Raw genomic sequence first — 21,241 nt, forward strand, 5'->3', positions numbered from 1 at the left:
CGAAACAGGGTGTTTACTCAAAAATTCATTACTCAAAAACAACTCATTTTAGCTACTAGGCATGCAGCTCAATTAAAGTTTGAGATGTTTTTTTGATTTGGAAAAAGTTATAAAAAAAAAAAAAATACACTTTTTGAAATATTGAATTTTGAAAAAATTTAAATTTTTTTTCTTTTTTGCTAAATAAAAAATTTTCAACTACTTTTTTGCAATTGTTTCTACATGAAGTCGCTTGTGTAAGTAATTACGATCATTTTGAACCCAGAATTATTAAAATCGGTTCATTTTTGACTAAGTTATGGGCATTTAAAAAAAATTTTTTCTTATATAATTAAAAAAAATCGAGTTTGAGGTGAAAAACAAAATTGCCGATAACTCTTGAAAAAAATTTTTTTCGGGCGAACAAAAAAATACGTGTCTCATTATTTTGACCAGAGAGCAACATATTTAAGGTTCATCGAAATCGAAGAACATGACCCGAATAGCCCGGTTGAATTGAAATGGAAAGCATCTATTGTTATTGTTATTATGGTTTGTTCCTGCTCACGTTACAGTTACTCTGGCCTGTATTGATATTGCTGTTGTTATTGTTTTCGTTGTTGTTGTTTCTTTTGACTGTATTACTTTTATGACTTATTGTTCTGCTGTTGAATTATACGATCGTATGTCTGTGTGGGTGTGTGCGCGCGTGTGAGTTGTGCATAATCCTTTGTAATTTTTCAGGGTTTCTACTCATATTTGTGCAAAGCACTTTGATTAAGATGGAAAATGTCATGGGCCCTATATCTATTGCTGGTTTTCGTTTGTTTGTTTATTCTTCGATAGCACAGCGTAAAATAATCATTTGAGCGCAGTACTTTTCCCTTGATTATTCTCTTTTCAGCATTTTAGATACAAATGTTCATACGGGAAGATAGATTTGTTTGTGTTTCTGTTTCAATGAACATGAAAAGTCAATTGACACACTTTTTAAACCAAAATACACGTGTGGTATTGTGATATTGCGGCTGGTATTGAAATTGGAATATTTGCGGGTGGTGTGGTTGAAAAGCCTGTTTTTGCAAAATTCTATAGGTTTTTTTTGTTTGATTACCTTGAATTTTTTAATATTTGAAACAATCGGAATTCCCTTAACCTTTTCATGCTTATTTTTTTTATTATGCGCGTACAAAGATTTTCCTGTCATCAAAGAAACAGTTGGCACCCACGCGTATGGGCACCCACATCACTGTGGGCAGTTATGATTTTTTAAGTATTAAAAAGATTCAATTATATAATAATCAGCTTTAATATCGATAATAATGCCAGCTTTGAAATCCAACAAAGTATCTCTCTTGCCAGCAAGTGCTACCTTGAACTAAGTAGGCAACTGAGTAGTAAAATCCTCTCTGAACGAACAAAACTAACTTTAAATAAGTCTCTCATTATTCCCGTCCTATCTTATGCTGCAGCTGCTTGGACGATGAGAACATGCGATGACTCGTCCCTTAAAGTGTTTTGGAAAAAGATAAAATATGCAAATAAAAGTGCAGTGGAGAAAAAGAAGGTCTACTCTGCATTGGAAATAACAGATAGAGAAAGAATTGGCGCAGTCGCGAGGCGCGCTTTCTTAAGCTCAACCAAAATCACATAAGCGCCAATCAAGAAGAGGAAATATAACCCGTAAATACTGGCGTCAGGAAAACAGTTGTTGGTGCTTGCGACTTTGGAATTTTCTTCCCCAAAGTTTAATATCTATAATCTATCATTTAAATGGGATCTTCAGAGACATATTAGCCCTAAGATAGATAATAATAGTATTAGAATGAAGTTAGTCCTGCTTTCGGTCTAAATTCATATCTTTAATTTAATAAAGGTAATTAAATTCATTAAAAAATAAATAAAACAATTGCTTCAAAGTGTAAAATGGCAATGTTTTTAAATTGACAAAGGACATGAGTTAAAAAGCTAATCAAGTGAAATAATTATCGTTGTACTATTTGCACAAGCGGGTTAAGAGAAAAAGTTTACATAAGAAGCAAAAAAAAGTAGATAATTTTTATTAGGTAAGAAGAGAGTAGACAAATATGTATAACTCAAATGTAAAAATTGAAAGCATTTTGCCATTTTATATCAAATTGCTGCGTGATACATAACTTACAGAAATGGTAAAAAGGCCGTGTAATAAGAAGAAGTGCGTAATTAAAAAAGAAAAGTATGGAGCTAGAAATAATCAGCGTGAACGAAAACAAATAATAAACATCAAGAAATGGGAAAAGCTATTCGCATGACGCAGTACAGTGGGTTACCAAATTATTAGGGACAGCACATTTTTTGCTTATTTTCTTTCTTTCGATGCACTTGGCTGCAATTTAAGTGGTTAAAGTGTTAATGAAATTTATTATTTGTGTTTGTATGTTTTTTATGTTTGTATGTATTTGTTGTTTGTATGTTTTTTATGCTCATATTCCAAGTGGTAGCTGGAAGGTCTGGGACGTAAGTTTTTTTACTAAACATTTTTAAATATTGTGCGACCCTCGTGCGAAAACCCGAAAACAGTGTAAGACGAATTTAACGATTTCAAGCAAATTCCTTTTTATATTTGTGCTATTAAATATTGTTAAAACGTAAGTATTATTAATTTGATGCATTAAACATAATTGCGTTTCATTAACTTTGTTATAATTAATTGTATTTATGGATTTTTAGATCTTCTAGCATGGGTAAGGTATGTGACGTTTCTCTTAGGAATCTCTGAAATAAAAACACTTCTCCAACACACCACTCACTCCCAAAAGAATATAGCAGAAACTTCTGGAATAAAAATAAATTTGGACAAAAACTTGCCTCTATCGCCTAAGAGAAAAGGCAACAGCGGAAGAAAACATAAGACGACGTCACGTTCAGACAGAAAAATTCGACACATATGTTTGGAAAATCGAAAAAAGCGCTAGTTCGTTAACTCAGCTGGCTTAGGTGTTTAGTTATCCGTTTCCAAAAGAACTGTGCAGCGAAGATTGCGAGAGGAAGACTTGATAGGGCATGAAGCAGTGAAGAAACCTCTCCTGACTGAAGCCATGAAGAGGAAATGACTAGCCTGGGCTCGGGAACACCGCCAAATGCCCATTTAAGATTGGAATAAGGTATGTTTGCCTACTAACAATTGATAAACATTAATTTCGATATTATTTCCAAACATTACAATATTAAATTTTTTTAGGTGTGTTTCTCTCTCTTTTAAAATTCTAAGCGACAAAAGTGGCTTAGTCAGAAGGCAATCAGGGGAGAAATACGACCCTGACTGTATCGTGGAGAAAGTTAAACGTCCCATCAAAATAATGGTGTGTTCAGTTATCCGTGCCAAGATTGTTGGACGCCTCTACATGGTTCAGGGGACAATGAAACACGAATCGATTACTGCCGACGCTGAGGGAATGGTTCCAGTGAAGACTTCATGTTTATGCACATTTCGGCGCCGTGTCGTAAAGCCAGAAGTGTTGCCAAGTTCTTGAAAGACCATAACATTCCAGTCTTACCTTGGCAGGGAAATTCTCCTGATATGAGTCTCATAGAAAATCTTTGGAAGATCACCAAAGCTGAGATTGCCAAAGAAATGATAACTATCAAGGTAAGACTGACAGAAAAGCGGATAGAGGTTTGACATCATAATCCTAAAATAAAAAAGTGCCAAACAGTGCATACAACCCAGGCGCTTAGAAGTCCTTATTGTGGCTAAGGGAAATGTTACAAAATATTGACTCGTCAGAAGTAACATTTCCCCTAACACATTAAAATTTGTTTACTATAGTTAACGGTATTTTTTACTATTTATTATATTTACAATTTTCTAAGATGTTGTTCTTATCATATTAAATGCAATTTAATTAAAAAATCCGTGTTTAATTTAATCATTTTAGCCAAATACTCAACAAATATATTTTTTTGTGACTGTCCCTAATAATTTGGCCAGCCACTGTGCAAAGGTACTACGTAAAAAAAAGGATGTATGGGACCAATGGGCTAGATTATGTCGATTTTGAAAGCGTTCGGGGAGTTTTAAGTTATTTAAACCGAAGCCACGTCCAAATCTTATCGCTGACCACAAAATGAGACGGAAAACCTTCTCTCGTTGTAATACGTCTTGGAGTCTGGTAGTTCAAAATAAATAAAGCAACTTTTCAAAAATGTATAAGATTTCCAAATTTTACCACTTTTGTTTCAGGTAAGATGAGGGAAGATCCTGATCAGAAGAAGTTTAACTTAAACGAGCCAGATGGGCTGATTAAATATCGGAGAGATTTGCGTTTAGACTCAATATATTTTTCAAAAAGAAATTTTGCTGGTGGATCTCCAATGGTTTAGGGAGTTGTGAGTACACTTCGAAAGCTCAATGAAAGCGCATGAGCTCCGAAGTATGCATAGGCTTACTTTCAGATAAATTGCTACAATTTCTCAATGCGCTTTCTGGCGAAAACTTTGCTCTCCAGTAAAATAATGCAGCCTGTCATTCAACTCATGGCACTTTTATTTGGTTTTTATTGAACAATGTATCGCCTTGAGTGGTCATAAAACTTTCCAGATCTTAATATCCTCTAGTTTGTGGAGCAAATAAGCAGTATTTTACAAAGAATAAATTGAAAGATGCCTTTCTCCATTCATGGGACTTCCTTTACACGCAACGCCGAACAGAATCTTTGAAGTTATTGAAAAGAAGAGAAATACCACAGATTACTAGGGAGAGAATTTATAAACGAATTTTCAAAGAATCCTCAAAGTGCGTTTATAATTTTGCAACATTTATCTTTGTCTAATCTCTTCTCACCTAATACAAATGATATTATTTTTATTGCTCTTATATGAACTTGTCCAAACAGTGCATATAAAAATATTTTCCCTAAAACACAATAAAAAATATAAGTATAATAATTGTCCATTTATAATAATGCAACAGGGTGTTATATGGGTAGATATATTTATAAAATACAAATGTGTTCATAATTTACTTAAAGGTTTGACATTTACGAAATGGGACGCTTTACGCTTGAACAAAATTGGGAAATATTGAAAACCTATTTCCAAAGTGATGAGTCTTGTTCTTCTTTTCTGATTTTCAGATCGGTGGCTACGTCAATAAGCAAAATTTTCGGATTCGGGGCTTAGAAAATCCACACGTTACTGTAGAGAAGCAAATGCATCCACAACAAGTCACTGTTTGGTGCGGTTTTTGGTCTGGCGGCATCATCGGGCCATTTTTTTTTTTTTAAATGAGCGAGGAGCCGCAGTTACAGTAAATGGCGAGCGTTACTGTGACATGTTCAACGAGTTGTTTCCAAAAACTGAAGAGGATGGCATGGACGACATTTGGTTTCAACAGGATGGTGCAACTTGTTACACTGCCAAAGTTGCACTCGAACTTTTGGCTACCGTTTTTGAAAACCGAATAATCACCCGAAATTCCGATATCACTTGGCCGCCTCGGAGCTGTGGTTTAAGCCTGTTGGACTATTTTTTGTGGGGAGCCGTTAAGGACAAATGGTATGCGCACCATCCAGAGACGATTGATGCTTTAAAACACGAAATCGAAGTTGCCATTCATGAAACTTTGCCCAGGAAATCGAAAATGTGCTTAAAAATTGGGTTGATCGAATGGCCTACTGTAAAGCCAGTCGTGGCAGTCATTTGAACGATATTATTTTTCATTCATAAATGACAATATTCAATCTTCAAATAAAAAAAAAGTTTGAAAAAGTATTGTATTAATTCGTTTTTTTTTTTTATAGCCGATTCAAAAAGCAAATTTTACCAGGCCCACCCTATATAAAATAATAAATATGTCTCCTTCAAATTTCTGCAGTACAGTAGGAATCGATAAAATTTATACTTCTACATCGTGAGTTGTGACCCACTAATGGCAGCTAACGGACAGCATTACGCACTCTTTCGTTCACCAAATCTATGTTGAAGGTTATAAAACACAACAAATTCGTTTATATTAAACTCCTCACACAAAATCTTCGTTAATTCATCATCTAATTTTCCCACATAAAATTGCACATTTATAATTAATTTTTTTTTGTTTTGTTTTTGTCTAGACCACAAAATGTTTCTTAATTCAATACTGACCCGCCGCCTTTGGGGTACCGCAAACAATTCAACCTGATTAAGCACAAAATTACCAATTACCGCCAAACAATAAGTACGCAGATGAGGATGAAAGCCTCAAACTAATCGTACCATTAGTACAGATGTGAAGCTGCTGATACATTTGAGTGGTCCAATCCGCTTGGCACCCGAAGGCTAATGGCCGCACACAAATAAATTGTGCGTAAAGATTGATAAACACATGCGTACATACATAAGTGCAAACACATACATAATTATTGAGAAATTGCACCAGCGACACTCCTATGCAAGCTCACACAAATGTGTGAAAGTAGAGGTGAGTCCAGGAGAGCAGAATAGTACAGTGTTGAGTAGAGGAGCACGGCACCGTACTAACAATATTATGGCCATAACACATTAGCATATTGCAAGTAGCTTACATGTATAGAATACATACAGACTTACCTATAATACAGCGCAGGAAGCAAGCCATTCATTACCATATCCCGTGCCAGTACTCTCGCAGATTTTCTTTTCCTTTTGTGTTTCATTCATGTTTGCTAATTCCTGCTTACGACGGTCTCATTTGTTCGTTTGTGCTTATGATGAAATTAATTAATTGCATACTCATTACACAGAGGAGCGAATTTCCATGTGCCTCATAAGCAGTGTGACTCGAGCAAATGGCAATAAAGCAATTCATGTACATACATATGCAACAAATTACACGCAGCTGTAGTAGCTTAATGGATTATACTCATAAGTGAATGCTCCACGTATGTATGGCACAAGCACTAAGTATTCCACAGCTGCTTTGTGTGCGCTGATGACTGTTTCAAGGTGCTGATTTGTGTGAATTTTTAACTAATTACTTATTCGAGCTAAAAATACCTGAATTTTCCACATCATTTTAAAGGACTAACACACAGCAGAGTATTTCTATTCATTCCTGTTTTTCATATATTTATTTATTTTATTTTCTTTTTTGGGGAGAAAAATTCAACTTTTTTCCACTTGAAAATTAATAGTAGGCGCGCGCTAAAAGTTCACAGTCGAGCTTAACGCAGTTGTAAAGTTTGCAGCAGAATTTAATCGCCATTTTACTACTCAATGGCCAACAAATCAATTTGAAATTGAAAGCCATAAAAGTTTATTTGCACTCACTGAGAAATAACACGAAAAAGTATTGAACTCGTCTAAGTGGTCATGGCCGTATTTTATAGTTTTCCAGCTGCAGTTGTAGCTGGGGCTGTGGGTGTTGCTACTGCTGTTGTGTTACATGGCGTAAAGGTCAAGCCACTCACATCGAATCGGCGTATTTGTGAGAAAGTTCTGCTATTTTATGTTCTCGAACTGGCGTCCACTCTTTGTGTGTGTGTGTGTGCATGTGTGTGTATGGGTGCATGTTCATGTAATTGACACAATTGGCGTGTATTTACTCATTTTTCTTGCTGAAATATGTATCACATTTATGGTATTTTTTTGCGTTGTATGTATGCACGTTGTTGCATTGAAAATTTAAAATTGATTTGTTGGCAAAGGATTTTTTAAATCGTTGATTGTCTGTTAAGTGCGAAGAGAATTTAATTTGATTTTTTGATATACTGGTTTATGCACAATTTATAGAAATTTTCTTGCTATATATTTATATACCAGTGGCGCGAAATTATTCACTCTATCGAAAGACTTATGAATTTTGCAAATGCAGTTGTACACCAATTATATTGGACACTTGTTAATTAGATAGATTCTTTTTGAAAACGGAACTAAATGAAGAACTAGTTCTGGAAACGCTGTCGATACGGGTCACTCAACCTCATACAAAACTGCCAAAATTGTGCTAAGGATTTGGAATACAGAAACAGAAATACAGAATGCAGAAACTGCAAACTGTATTTTATCACTGCCTAGGAAAGACTGCAAAGTATTGGTTGGATACTGACGGGTAGGGTGGAGTACTGAGTGCTAGGGGTACTTGGCAACACCTACTTTGCTACTGCCGTGCTATCTGCAGGACTCGACAAATGTGCCTAGGATCAACATATTTCTCATCCTTGAAGGATATTGCTGGCAAAAGATTGTTATTGTTATAGACAACTCGTGAAGGCTTGCGAGATCTTTTTACAAATCCGCCAGCACTACCTAAAGATAAAAATAAAAATCTCCGTCACTTAAACAAATTTTTTCTTATTTACTAAAAAAGTCATTCCAAAACAAAATTGGATGATTAGTTTTGCGCCACCTTATATTATACATATGTACTGGCCTAATGTAATCTATACTATAAAGGCGAATGTCTGTACGTTGTCTGCGCATCACTACGAAACGACAACACCAAATGACGTAAAAATTTGTATGCATTCATATTTTCACCCAATGAAGGTTATAGGCATGTTTTTATACTGGAACTCCCTTCCCACAGCCCCCAAGCCGCGCCACCACTCGAATATTTGCTTAAATTTAATCTAAAAAAATCTTAGTTTTTCCTATTTCCCACTATTTATAGCAGACTCTAGACTTCATAATCCGCATAAGCTGTTCAACTATGACCCTAAATGCAAAGTTCAAAAACGGTTTGATAAAGAAAATTAATAAAAATAATTTTGCTTGATATTTTTCTGATTGGTTGTTTTGTTTTTATTCAACGAGGCATAGCAACGGATGCTTGTAATACTTTTATATACATATCCTAAACCCCTCAAAACTACTCCTACGCGAGCGGGGCCGCGGGTTAAAGCTAGTATTCTATAGATGTAAGTCAGAGATACTTAAGAAAGTTCGTATTTAGATCATTTCTAATTAATTTGGTTACATGACATGTTGTCCAAAACTTTTTTTAGTGACCAATCTATTTTTAGTTTTTATTTTTTTTTTTATTTTTTTATTAAGCACAATTTGCTCAAATTATTTCAAGGAAATAAAAAAAATGAAGCAGTATGTAACAACATCATGAACAGTCGTTGAAGGAAACGAATGACAATTTGTACCATCGACTAATTGAGCGCGCAATCTGCCGATGGGTTACTTCTTTAATTCAAGTGTTATAATTTTTACAAAACTAAAAAGACATTTTAGTTTTAAAACCATTTGCAGAATATCGTAAGCAATTTTTTTGCAATGGTGTGAAGTAAGAAACACTTAAATAAAAATCAGAAAAAATGCATGAATGTGGCATTAATAATATTTCTTTACAAAAAAAAGCTATTATAAGTATCCCTGGCACAATAAGCAAGTCAAGAAATTAAAAAATGTTAAAAATAAATACCTCAAGAAACTTTAATCAACTAGTAATCAGTTATTGTTTGTAAAATACAAGTATTTTCAAAAAACAATTTAAGCCCTTGGATAATCTGCTTTTCAAACCTGTATACTTTTGGCCGGGCCGATTTGTGGGGAGGCAAAAAAATCGCTCATTGCTCTGTGAAAATCATATTCTAGGGATCAAAATAATAAACTTTGCCGAATTCTGATGTCCCCCAATTTGGGTCGAACTTTTTAGTTTCTTTTCTCATGTAAAGACCAAGAATGGTGATATTTTGAAATTATTGTATGGGGAACCCCCCAGGGGAGTTCCAGGGGGTGTGCCACTGGCATGGGTGGGCATGGAAAGTTAGTGGTGGTCAGTCATACATTTGGACTCGATTGGAGCACTCTAAATGGGTCAAAGTGGGATTTTTCGTTCGATCCAAATTGGGGGTCATCAGAATTCGTTTTAGATTCCTTCGGCAAAGTTTCTTATTTTGATCCCTAGAATACGATTATCACAGAGCAATGAGCGATTTTTAAATCGACCCGCCCTAGTATACTTTGTACTGAGCGGAACATTAAAGCTAATCCAAGGTCATTTCGGAATTTTTTTTAAATCAAAAAGTCGAGTTCTAGTATACCTGTACATAATAATTTGCAAGTACACCTGCCGATGTAGCTAACTTATTTGCAGACTTCTTTATGCCTAATTATGTCTAAGCTGATGAGGTATCCTCTGACTTTTCATACGATATATCTTCATATCTAAATTTTGCCAATCTGCACATCTCATCTGATCACATTTACAAGGGAACGCTTCCTCTCAAACCGTCGTCACATACAGATGCTGATGGTCTTTCAGCTATTTGGCTTAGGAAGTGTCCAGCATTGGCAGTTTCTCTAGAGATTTTTTTTAATAAATCTCTATCTACGGGTACTTCTTAAATGATTAGAAGTTTATAATCATCTCACCTTTTTTCAAAGTGGAAAACAAAATTTGTTCGTAATTATAGGTCGATTTCTAAGCTATCAATCATCTCTAAACTGTTTGAATGCATTGTAAAGGACAAAATTTATTTTGTTGCTAAATCTTGAATTAACCCCAACCAACATGGTTTTATAACTGCCCATTCTATAGCTACTAATCTTGCTGGTTTTGCTTATTTTGTATGCCATCATTTTCTAAAGAACTAAAGGGGATTGCGTTTACACTGACTTCTCCAAGACATTTGACAAAGTTTTGCACGACATTTCTTCAATGATTTAAGTCATATTTGACGGTCAAAGGCTGTGAGGTAAAAATCGATGGAGTTTTACCGAATCACTTTGTTGCTACTTCAAGGCCATCTTAGGGCCACTTCTTTTTGTCATTTTCATCAATGACATAAGCAAAAGTTTTACTTTTTCTAATGCTTGCTCTTAGCGGATTACTTAAAAATTGTCTCTTCTGTTAAGGACTCAGTGGATGCTCAGAAGCTTCAACTCAACTGGAACAACCTACATCGTTGATGCGAAATTTCGCGTCTGTCCTTAAATATTAATGTTTTCATTTAACATTTTCGTGGCGTCTGATAAAGTTAGCTGTAAAACACAAACTAACTGACGCAGCACGTTCAAATTTTGACAGGAGTCAACTGACGGATGCCTGTTGACAGGAGCAGTATTTCTTTTTGAGTAAAGAGGTCAGAAATACAAAAAGTCACGGACTTATTAACCCGCCCTCTTACGTATAATATATTCAACGGCAACGGTAACATATTACATTTTTTTTCCTATTCTTTGTTTTAACATTAAAAAATCGTAACCGTAGGCAAAGCTGATAAATAACTCTTAACCACATGAAAAGCATCTCTAAAATTTTGAATAAAATATGAAGCTCCTAACTTTCCACTCATAATGCGTGACTCCTCGGCAACACCAGTGAAAAAAATGCAATGTCTTAAACTTTAGTAGAAGCGATTTATCTGAGCCTTGGCATGAATCTGAGCGATATTTTTAATATTATTGTAATTGGTTTAAATGCATCTTGTCCTTAAATAAATGAATTTAAAAATATACACTCTGTGTATATGAGCCCTTGCGGGGATCGAACCCGCGACCTTTGGATTAGAAGTCCAATGTGCTATCCACTGCACCAAAGGGCCAGTTAGAAAGAGTCAGAAGTTAACAAAATAATTTTTAAAAAAATTTTGACTGTCAAAACCAGTCTCTTACATTTTTTAAGGGCTTACAAATTTTACAGCTGTTTTAAAAGTAAACAAAGTGCAAACAACTACGAGCAGCTGCATACGCATCGATACCTTTGGAAGATCAATATTGATTACACAGATGTTTTCATTTCATGCTGGGGTAAGTACATAATTACATACATCTTTACATCTGTGGTTGCAAGCAATAACGGCGTTAATTCGAATATCGTGCTACCGAAATAAAAACTATTTTTTGTTGTACAGAAGCCAATACCTCAACTCAATATGTTTACATGCACATCTTCTTCAAAGGGCATTTCAACTAAATATATATTATAATTTTATTAAAAAACAAATAATAAATATTGTGCTCAGATGTTCTGAGAAATATTAACAGAATTCCAAGCAAAACAGCAGCACGATCCCCCAAAACTGCCGCCACAGAACTTGAATTCTCCCACTTTTAAAGTAAGGATGTGTGTGGCCTTGAATTTTTCTGTTTCAAAATTCTTCCGTGCACATTCATTTCCTTTCAACAAACGGCAACAGGAAAGTATGAAGAGCTTTGACGTATTTTTCCTTGTTGATCAAACCATTAGGGATATATAGGTTGAAGAATCCATACCTTAAACATTAACCTAAACTCTGTCTCCTTGGACTTGCTTTTGCGTGCACTGCCCATGGAATTGCTTATTCATCAGATGGTACACGCATTTTCTTGCATTGGGTGTAAGTTTAAGTGTACTGATAAAGTCCCCAGACACGATGGAGTCTATAGCAATCTTTTCTCAGTTTTTGAGGAATCCGTGCTTTTTTAACGCCTGACACAGAAGAATCTGCGAAGCTGCGGTTCGGAAATTTCTTCATTAATGCTCGTTGCGAATTCCCAACTTGATGCAAACCTAACTTGTTTTCAATGTTTATGAAATTCCGCGTTTATAGTGATCCATTATTATCGGTAGTCCTCCTGAACGCAGATATTGATTCACTCATCACGTTTTATTGCACTTTGCTATTGTCTGTTGTGTACAGGTCCAATTTATTTCTTTTAACGATCTCTTTTTGAGAAGCAATAAAATGTGGGGCAAGAGATTGGTCAATTATCAACTCAATAACAACAGAACTTACTAAAATTCCCTTCTGGCACAAAAATGCCTATGACTATTGATTTTCGATACATAAAGGGTTTTACAATAAGAGGAGTTACTTTGCTATTCATATAACATGAACTCAAATAACATCAGACAACTGACCACCACGACCACGCTTACAGGACAATATCCTTTTCATGAAGTTTTCCATAACCCAATTGGAAAGTGGCTGCCCTATGTCCTCGATAGCCTCACGAATTCCATCTTTGAGACTTTGAATCGATCCTGGGCTGTTGGCGTAGATCTTCTCTTTCACGTGGTTCCGAAGAAAAAAATCTCAAGATCTTGGTGGCCAATTGTGATTACCTCTTAGAGAGATAACACGGTCCGTAAACGTTTCCCGTAAAAGATCAATGGTTTTGTTGCTTGTGTGGCACGTAGGGCCGTCTTGTTGAAAATAAACGTTGTCCAGATCAATGCCATTCAATTCTGGCCATAAAAAATCGTTAATCATCTATCGATAGCGCAATCCATTCACCGTAACTGTTGATCCAGCTTCACTTTCGAAGAAGGAAGGTTCAATGACTCCGCCGGACCATAAACCGCACCAAACAGTCACACGTTGAGGATAGAGAGGATTTTCTAGTGAATTTTAACATTCCATTTTTATTAACGGGGTAGTTTCTACTTGTCAAATATCAAAAAATGACAGGTTCAGAAGTGACAACTACCGAAATAGTGGGCTATGAAAAAATCACCTGTTATTGGAAAACCCTTTACATATCCATAAATGCGAGGAAGGGTACATTGATAGCATCTGTCCCATGGTATTGAGATATCAATGATATAGAGGTCAATATGTATATAGTTTGGATGGAAAAAATCGTATTTTTATTTACTTAAGAATTCTTATTTCTATTTAATTTCAACGATCTCAAAAGAAATGAAACTGATACGAGTTTTTTAACTTCAAAAATTATTTATTAAAAAATCAAAAGTAAAAACATGAAGTGCTGCTTTTCATGGTATGCTGTACCGCATTAGTCTCCAATTTGTGCCTTTTGGGTTATGCGAAATTTTTCTAATAACTTTTTTATTTGTGAATAGATATACTTCATTGAGAGGTATTTCATAGCTAATATTTAACTTTTTTCGAATAGGTAGAAAATAAAATTACAAGAAAACATGTACACTTGCTGTAGACATCAAATAACAAAATAATCTAATAAAAATTAGATATACTCTTGGGATCTGGCATCGGTAGTTCTCTGCGTTTATTTCAGAGTTTCTCTGCGTTTGTTTCATAGACTTTATTTTCGCGTTACTCCCACAGAAAAAAGTCCATAGGGCTAAAGCAGGCGTCCTGAGTGATCAGGATAAGTCAATGAAACAGCTTATCAGTTTGATAGGGAAGAAATCGTGGACTATCGCCATGGTCTCTATAGCCGTGTGCGGCGCGGCGTCATTTTGCTAAAACCATATGTGTGTACTGAAAGATATTCTCTCATTACTGGCAGAAAATAATCATTCAGCGTGCGGCGATAAGAGACACCGTCCAAAAAAATTTGCCTGCCTCCCACGATTTTCAAAAAATATGGTTCAATTACTCCACTGGCTTGCAATGCACACCCGACCGTTCAACCAATCATTGGGACTGCGAAGTGGCTTGAAGATGTTGGATGTTTTAATAGTGGGTTCTTTCACTTAGGTGAACAATAATGACAATTTTGCTTATTTACACTTCCACTTAAATTAAAATGGGTTTCAGCACTATGAAATATGGTGTTTACCGTACGGAATTACTCCAATATTTTCTTCGATGTTCGCCATGGAACTTATTGCCGAAACCTTCGCACCCATGAACGAATCAGTTGACCTTAGAACACGCTTTGATTGCGAACGCACGTTGTTGACCCGTTCACTGCGACACTTTGAATATACAACCCAATTCTGTCACCGCACACCCTGACCCTATGCCACAATACCCGAACTTCCTCTCCACTCCCAGCTTTTCATGCAGCGGATGGATTTTTTTTGTGTGCAGCTAAATAACTTTGGACTTCGATGCTCAACGAGCTCCTGCCTTTTTCGCAGAGAGGCGAAACTAAAATTATCTGCGCTATGCAGATTACATCATTCGTGAAGGTTGGGCGAAAAGAGGTCAATTGGTGGGTTTAATATTTATTATAAAGAAAAAAACAAACGAAAATTTTCCTTCCGAAGGCCTTGTAGCCAGTGCCACTAGTCATTTATTTACATAATAAGTAGATATTTACTGTATAAATTTTTGAAATAAATAAATAAATGAAATTAAGAAACTAAATAAATACAAATCAAAAACCATAAAAAAAAGTAATATTATAATAAAGCTATCTCACTTTAAAATATTAAATTAATGCCCGAATTCTGTAAGCAGTCTCAAGTCACTAATTGATACTTTTCGGGGTCAAATTTGATTTTGAGACTAGTTGCAATTCAGTAAGCAATCTCACGTCATTAGTCTCAAAAAAAAGTCACAGCTCATAAATCGAAAAATATGGAAGAGGAATTAATTATTTTATATATATTGCGAAAAAAAACGCGAAAATGAAGCGAAGTAATATATTTTGGGTAAAAATTTCTTAAAAACACGAATAATTGTGTATTTATTGACGTTTTAGAAATATGCGTAGATGGATTCCGGCTAGTTTACGTAGCACGGAAGACCAATTCCTTCTGGAAGAAGACGTTTTCAGGAGGTTTTTTAGATTCCCGATATCCTTCTGCTGGGAACTTATTCAAGATCTCAAACCACTTGACAAGTTTGAGCGGAATCCCCAGCTCGTTCATTTCAACGGAATGTATATAGAGATGCAATTCAACATTTATCGATTATTAATTTTGTTTGTCTCAATTAAATTGTTGATAAACCGATTCAGGTAAAGGGTTTATAAAACATAAATTAAACACGTTATTTTGTATGAGCTTAGTAATATTCATATTCTTTATGTTTTTGATGAAGAATTTCGCTTGATAAATGAGTTTAAAAAATTCCATTACATATGGAATCGATAAGTGAATTTTTGCTAAGCTTTTTAAATATCTCTAGCCGATACGTGCCATCAGTTGACTATCGCTATTTATTTTCACCATGGTATTTGGTGAAATTTTTGTGACTTTCCCTTACTGAATAGCAAAATCGTCTCAAGTCCCAAAAAGAGTCACTAATATATTTTCTCAATTTTAGTGACTTGAGATGAGATCCGCTTACAAAATTCGGGCATAACTCTACAGGTTTTAAACTTTTGGCATGACTGCATTAAACGCTCATTTGTTTGGCTTTTGAAATTCATAATTTTCACAAATTCGCGATTTTCTGCCCAAACTTTTATGTACATAATTTTGCATTTAATTCCAAATATTAAGTAGCGCAAATTTTTGACAAATTTCATCAAAACTTTTCCACACAGACAAATGGTCCAACATTAAAAATGAATGTAAATGTAAATATCCATTTTTGGACTGATGGAAATCTCAGAAAACCACAAACAAATAAAAGCGTACGAAAAGTACCCACAAAACTTTGTGAACGCCACTTCGCTTTTTCTGCCAAAATTGAATAATGCAAATATTATCGATCATAAACTGTGACTACATCAACACTTTAGACGTACGCATGACAACAACAATAAGAGCAGCAAAGGCAAACCACCAAAGTGCGAATAAATGTTATGCGAAAATGGACACGCAAGTGAATTTATGAAGCACTTAACGGAGTTTACAACAAATTTTCATATTTGCACAACATTTCCATATCTGTATTGGGACTTTCATATTATGACAGAAAAATCAAAAATTTCCATATTATTTGTTGTTCATATGGTACTTACCAGTATTACGCCCCGAACATATGTGCGTTAAATCTTATTAAAATAAACAGTAAGAATTTCACAAATTGAATTCAGAATATCCCTAAGATGGCCAAAAATTGTTGTTTGTTTGGTGATTTCTGAGTAACTGATTTTCAATTCAATTCAATTCAAATATATTGGTAATCAATGCTGCTTATCGCCGTATAGTTGAACCATCAACGCTACTTGGATATATACATAGGTACATACATACATACATGCACACACACACACATACGTACGCTTGAACAACTGCCATCCAACGCGTGGTAACGCCCTCGATGAGCCTGTGTGCCAGAAATTTCCACCCACAGACTTTGTGGCTACACATTGAGTGAAATAACTTTTGCCTGCTGTGCTTTCCGATGCGGGCAGTTGATGTTATCAATGCTGAATATTTGTTGGTTATGGCAACGAGGCGACTAACTTGACAATTTACATCTTCGCATTTTTAAGTAGAATTCATTTTGTTCTTTCGTGCTAGGTCAGTCAAAAGTTTTCCGTTTGCGTGTGTGTGTGTGTGTAGATTTGGGGTTGAGCTGGTGATTGTGCAGAGAGCCAGCCCTCATATCGTTGACCAACTTATGCAGATTAGCATCGGTGGCAGCAATTGACTTTAGAAAAAGGCAACAACCACCGAATTAGCCGCTAACTTAGACAAAAAAGGGAGGAAGTTTCGTTATTGCCCAGCTGGAAATTAATGCACCGGAAATCTGTAATTTAGAAGAGATAAAAACTAGTTGAAGTGGTAGAATTTTAAATAATTTAGCTTTGGAATTTTTTCGGCAGCTGAACGATTCTTCATGTGCAGATCTCGACGCTTAACAAACTGTTGTCTTTCCTGGTCCGCACTTAAATTTCCCATACGCCATTATTTCATGGCATTTGGGCGGCAGGAGCGCAATCGTTGGAATTATTACTATACGATTTTAAACCGAATTTATAATACTTCATCTCCAACCTTCACTTTGGTAGGCTGATTCGTGGAAAAAAATAATTTGTTAAGTCTTTCAATTACACTGTGCAAGAGCCATAAAAGACAGAAATTCGGTATAAAATTAATGAAAGAAAAAGAGCTGAAATATTTTAGACCAGCTTCAGAATTTAATAGCGACAATGGTTATGCTGATAAGAGACCGGAAATGTAATGATCAAAATCCAAATCCAGCCTGCCTCACCAAAGTTGTTTCAAAAAGTTTGAACACGTAAATGACTATAAAAACAGAAAAACAAGTATTACTTAATTTTATATTTTTTCTGAATTCCTTGCACTTTATAGAATATAAGGTCAATGAGAAGCGGGAAAATGTTTTTTATTAAGTTTTGCGGTTCGATAAGGAAAACATAATTTTATAATTTGAAATACATTTTATCATTCTGTATAGTTCCCTGAACATCAATACACTTGTTCAAATGAGATTCCAATTTATGAGAGTCTGGAGGGCCTACAAAACACGCTTCCACAGATGTTATGACCTCATCATTTGATGTAAAACGCTTTCCACGCATGCATTTTTTAGATCTAGAAACAGATGGAAGTCGATAGGGGCCAAATCTGGTGAATACGATGGATGCTCATAGAATTCGAACTTTAATTCATAAAATTTAGCCATTGCCAAAATGCTCTTGTTGCGCTTCGCATTGCTCTGATGAAAAGGATTTTTTTCAGCCGTTTTTCACGAATTTTTACCTTCAGTTGGTCCAAAAGGTTACAATAATATTTAGAATTTTTTGTTTTGTAAGCTTACAAGTAATTCACAAACAAAATTACTTTCGCATTTCAACTAATGCTAGCACTTCCTAGGGCCGATTTCTGGACACGAACTCGTTTCGGAGCCAAAGAACCAGGTTCACACCCCTCTTTAGCCTTTTTTTTTATGCTGATTGACCCAATTCTCATGCATGCTGATGAATTGGTGTGCTAAATCCTCTTCATCTTTTCAAGAATGCTTTAGATGATACTGAAAATGTCACACTTGAACGTGTTTTTGTTTCATTGTTAGCGAATGCTGTCCTCTTTGTGATTTCAGAGATTTCTGAAACCCAATACTTCAGTCGAAATATTACTTGCACTGCCCAATGAGATGCTTAGGTTTTCTACTAAATCTCTTTCAGTCACTCAACGATTTTCCTGTATTTTTTCTACGGTTTCTGGTGTTGTTGCTGTTTTCGTACGTGCTTGACGTGGATTGTCTTCACGGCCTATACCGCCGCGTTTAGATTTAGCATCCCTTTTTCAGATTGGTTTCATTTCGATTTCAGCTAAAAAAAAAAAACAAAAAACCGCCGAATTTAAGCTGAACATTTGTTTACATTGTTTTGTTTTTTTAGTTTTTTTATAATAACATTTTTTTGAAAACTGGTACCTCACTTTGTCTTTTACAATATTAAAAAAATATTTTTATTTTTTTCTTTTTAGCGTCATTTGGTGTTCTTTAAATACAAAAATGATATCAAAAATTAATTCTTCGTACCAAGAAATGTACAAGTAAAAATTTAAATTATAAAGGGTGGTTAAGTTTTAAGGGCCGGTTTTGTTTTTTTTTAGAAAATTATTGTCATTTCTCTATATTATGATAATATTGGTATGGCTTAATTACGTATAGAACAAAATATCGGTCACCAAATGGCCGCCGCGACCTCGCCGGCACACCTCCATCCGATGGCCCAAATTTTCGATGACGCTGAGGCATAATTGAGGTTCTATGCCGTTAATGTGCCGAATTATCTCATCCTTTAGCTCTTGAATTGTTGCTGACTTATCAACGCACACCTTTTCTTTCAAATAATCTCAAAGAAAGAAGTCCTGCGGTGTTAAATCGCATGATCTTGGCGGCAAATTGACATCGCCGCGACGTGAGACTATTCGGCCATCACATTTTTCGCGCAAAGGAGCCATAGTTTCGTTAGCTGTGTGACAAATGGCACCGTCCTGTTGAAACCACATAGCGTCCACATCCATATCTTCTAATTCGGGCCATAAAAAGTTCGTTATCATCTCACGATAGCGAACACTATTCACAGTAACTGCCTGACCGGCCTTATTTTGGAAAAAATACGGACCAATGATGCCGCCGGCCCATAAACCGCACCAAACAGTCACTCTTTGTGGGTGCATTGGTTTTTCGGCAATCATTCTTGGATTAACATTCGCCCAAATGCGGCAATTCTGCTTATTAACGAGTAAACTGAGGTGAAAATGTGCTTCATCACTGAAGATGATTTTCTTCGAAAATTTGTCATTCACTGTTGCCATTTCCTGCCACCATTCTGATCATTGACGATGCTTGAAATGGTCAAGAGGCATTAGTTCTTGAGTCAATTGCACCTTGTAAGCGTGTAAATGCAAGTCTTCATGCATAATGTTCATCAACGACGAGCGTGAGAGGTGCAACTGTGGGCACGACGACGAGCTGAGGTGCACGGCTCTTCAACCATACTATCGCGAACAGCAGCAAAATTTTCTGCAATACGAGCTGTACGAGCATGCACGATTAAATTTACCGAAAAAATCACGAAGTGCGCGATATGCATTGTGATTTGAACGCCCGTTTTTATAATAAGCCTGAATAACTTTAACGCGTTGCTCGATTATGTATTTCCCATGGTTCAAATTTAGTTAGTCTGAAATTGAAAAATGTAAGATGAAATGCAAAAAAAACTTGACATTTAGGTGTGGTTTACATTCAACATCGGTCCTTAAAATTTAACCACCCTTTAGAAGATAACATTCATAATTCTTTGGTCAATAATAATCTTCATATTATTTAAATATAGCCTATTTTTAAATTTGAGGGCTTGAAACTCTTTTGTGAGCTATGCCCTGGTGGGCGCTTTTCGTCGGAATTTAATGTATGTAGAGTTCGAATCTGCTAGGAACGATGTCAAAAAAAATGATCCACCTTTTACTTTTTAACCAGCCTGTATATTTTACAATGTTTTACATTGTTTTTGTTTTCCATTAAGATTATTTTGTTCTAAAAGTTCCAGTGAGATTTTAGAAGCAGTCGTATACGATATTGGGATGCATCAATGTCCATACAAAAACAAATCGCTAATGTTTTTCCAATAGGACTATAAAATGTATTATATTTTAAGTCATCCACCGATATATTTCGCAAAAATATTAAGATGTACTTGAAATAGACCGATTTAAAAAATTCCAACCAGTCTGTATATTTTACAATGTTTTACATTGTTTTTGTTTTCCATTAAGATTATTTTGTTCTAAAAGTTCCAGTGAGATTTTAGAAGCAGTCGTATACGACATTGGAAGAATTGTCCATACAAAAAAAAATCGCTAATGTTTTTCCAATAGGACTATAAAATGTATTATATTTTCAGTCATCCACCGTTATATTTCGCAAAAATATTATATTAAAATGTACTTGACCTAGACCGATTTAAAAAATTCCAAAATTGATAAAGTGTTTAAACATTTTTATGCAGACATTTTAAGCGTAAACGTTCCATATATCTAATGGAATTTTTCGGGAAAAATATTAAAAAAAATTAATTTTATCTATAAAAACTCGATATTAATAGGTATTACAAATCTTAAATTTTTTCCGAAATATATTGGCGCAAGTCTTAAAATAAATAATTATATTAGATTTTATAATTCCGGTGGAAAAAACACAACTTTCGTTGATGAGGCACCTTAATCTACAAATATAAATGCCATTTTGAATTTTTCCAGCAGACAACTAAAAGAAAACTTTCCTGCTTGAAAGCCGCCAGCAAT

The 21,241-nt window shown here is 35.2% G+C and overlaps 1 non-coding gene across 1 annotated transcript; it reads right to left on the reverse strand.

Moving 5' to 3' along the window:
* Positions 1-11,397: 11,397 nt before the first annotated feature.
* Trnar-ucu (transfer RNA arginine (anticodon UCU)) lies at positions 11,398-11,471 on the reverse strand. The gene has a single exon. It is a non-coding gene; the product is annotated as a tRNA-Arg (tRNA).
* Positions 11,472-21,241: the final 9,770 nt, after the last annotated feature.

This window comes from Anastrepha ludens, chromosome 5 (genome assembly GCF_028408465.1).
Source record: "Anastrepha ludens isolate Willacy chromosome 5, idAnaLude1.1, whole genome shotgun sequence".
Lineage (NCBI taxonomy): Eukaryota > Metazoa > Arthropoda > Insecta > Diptera > Tephritidae > Anastrepha > Anastrepha ludens.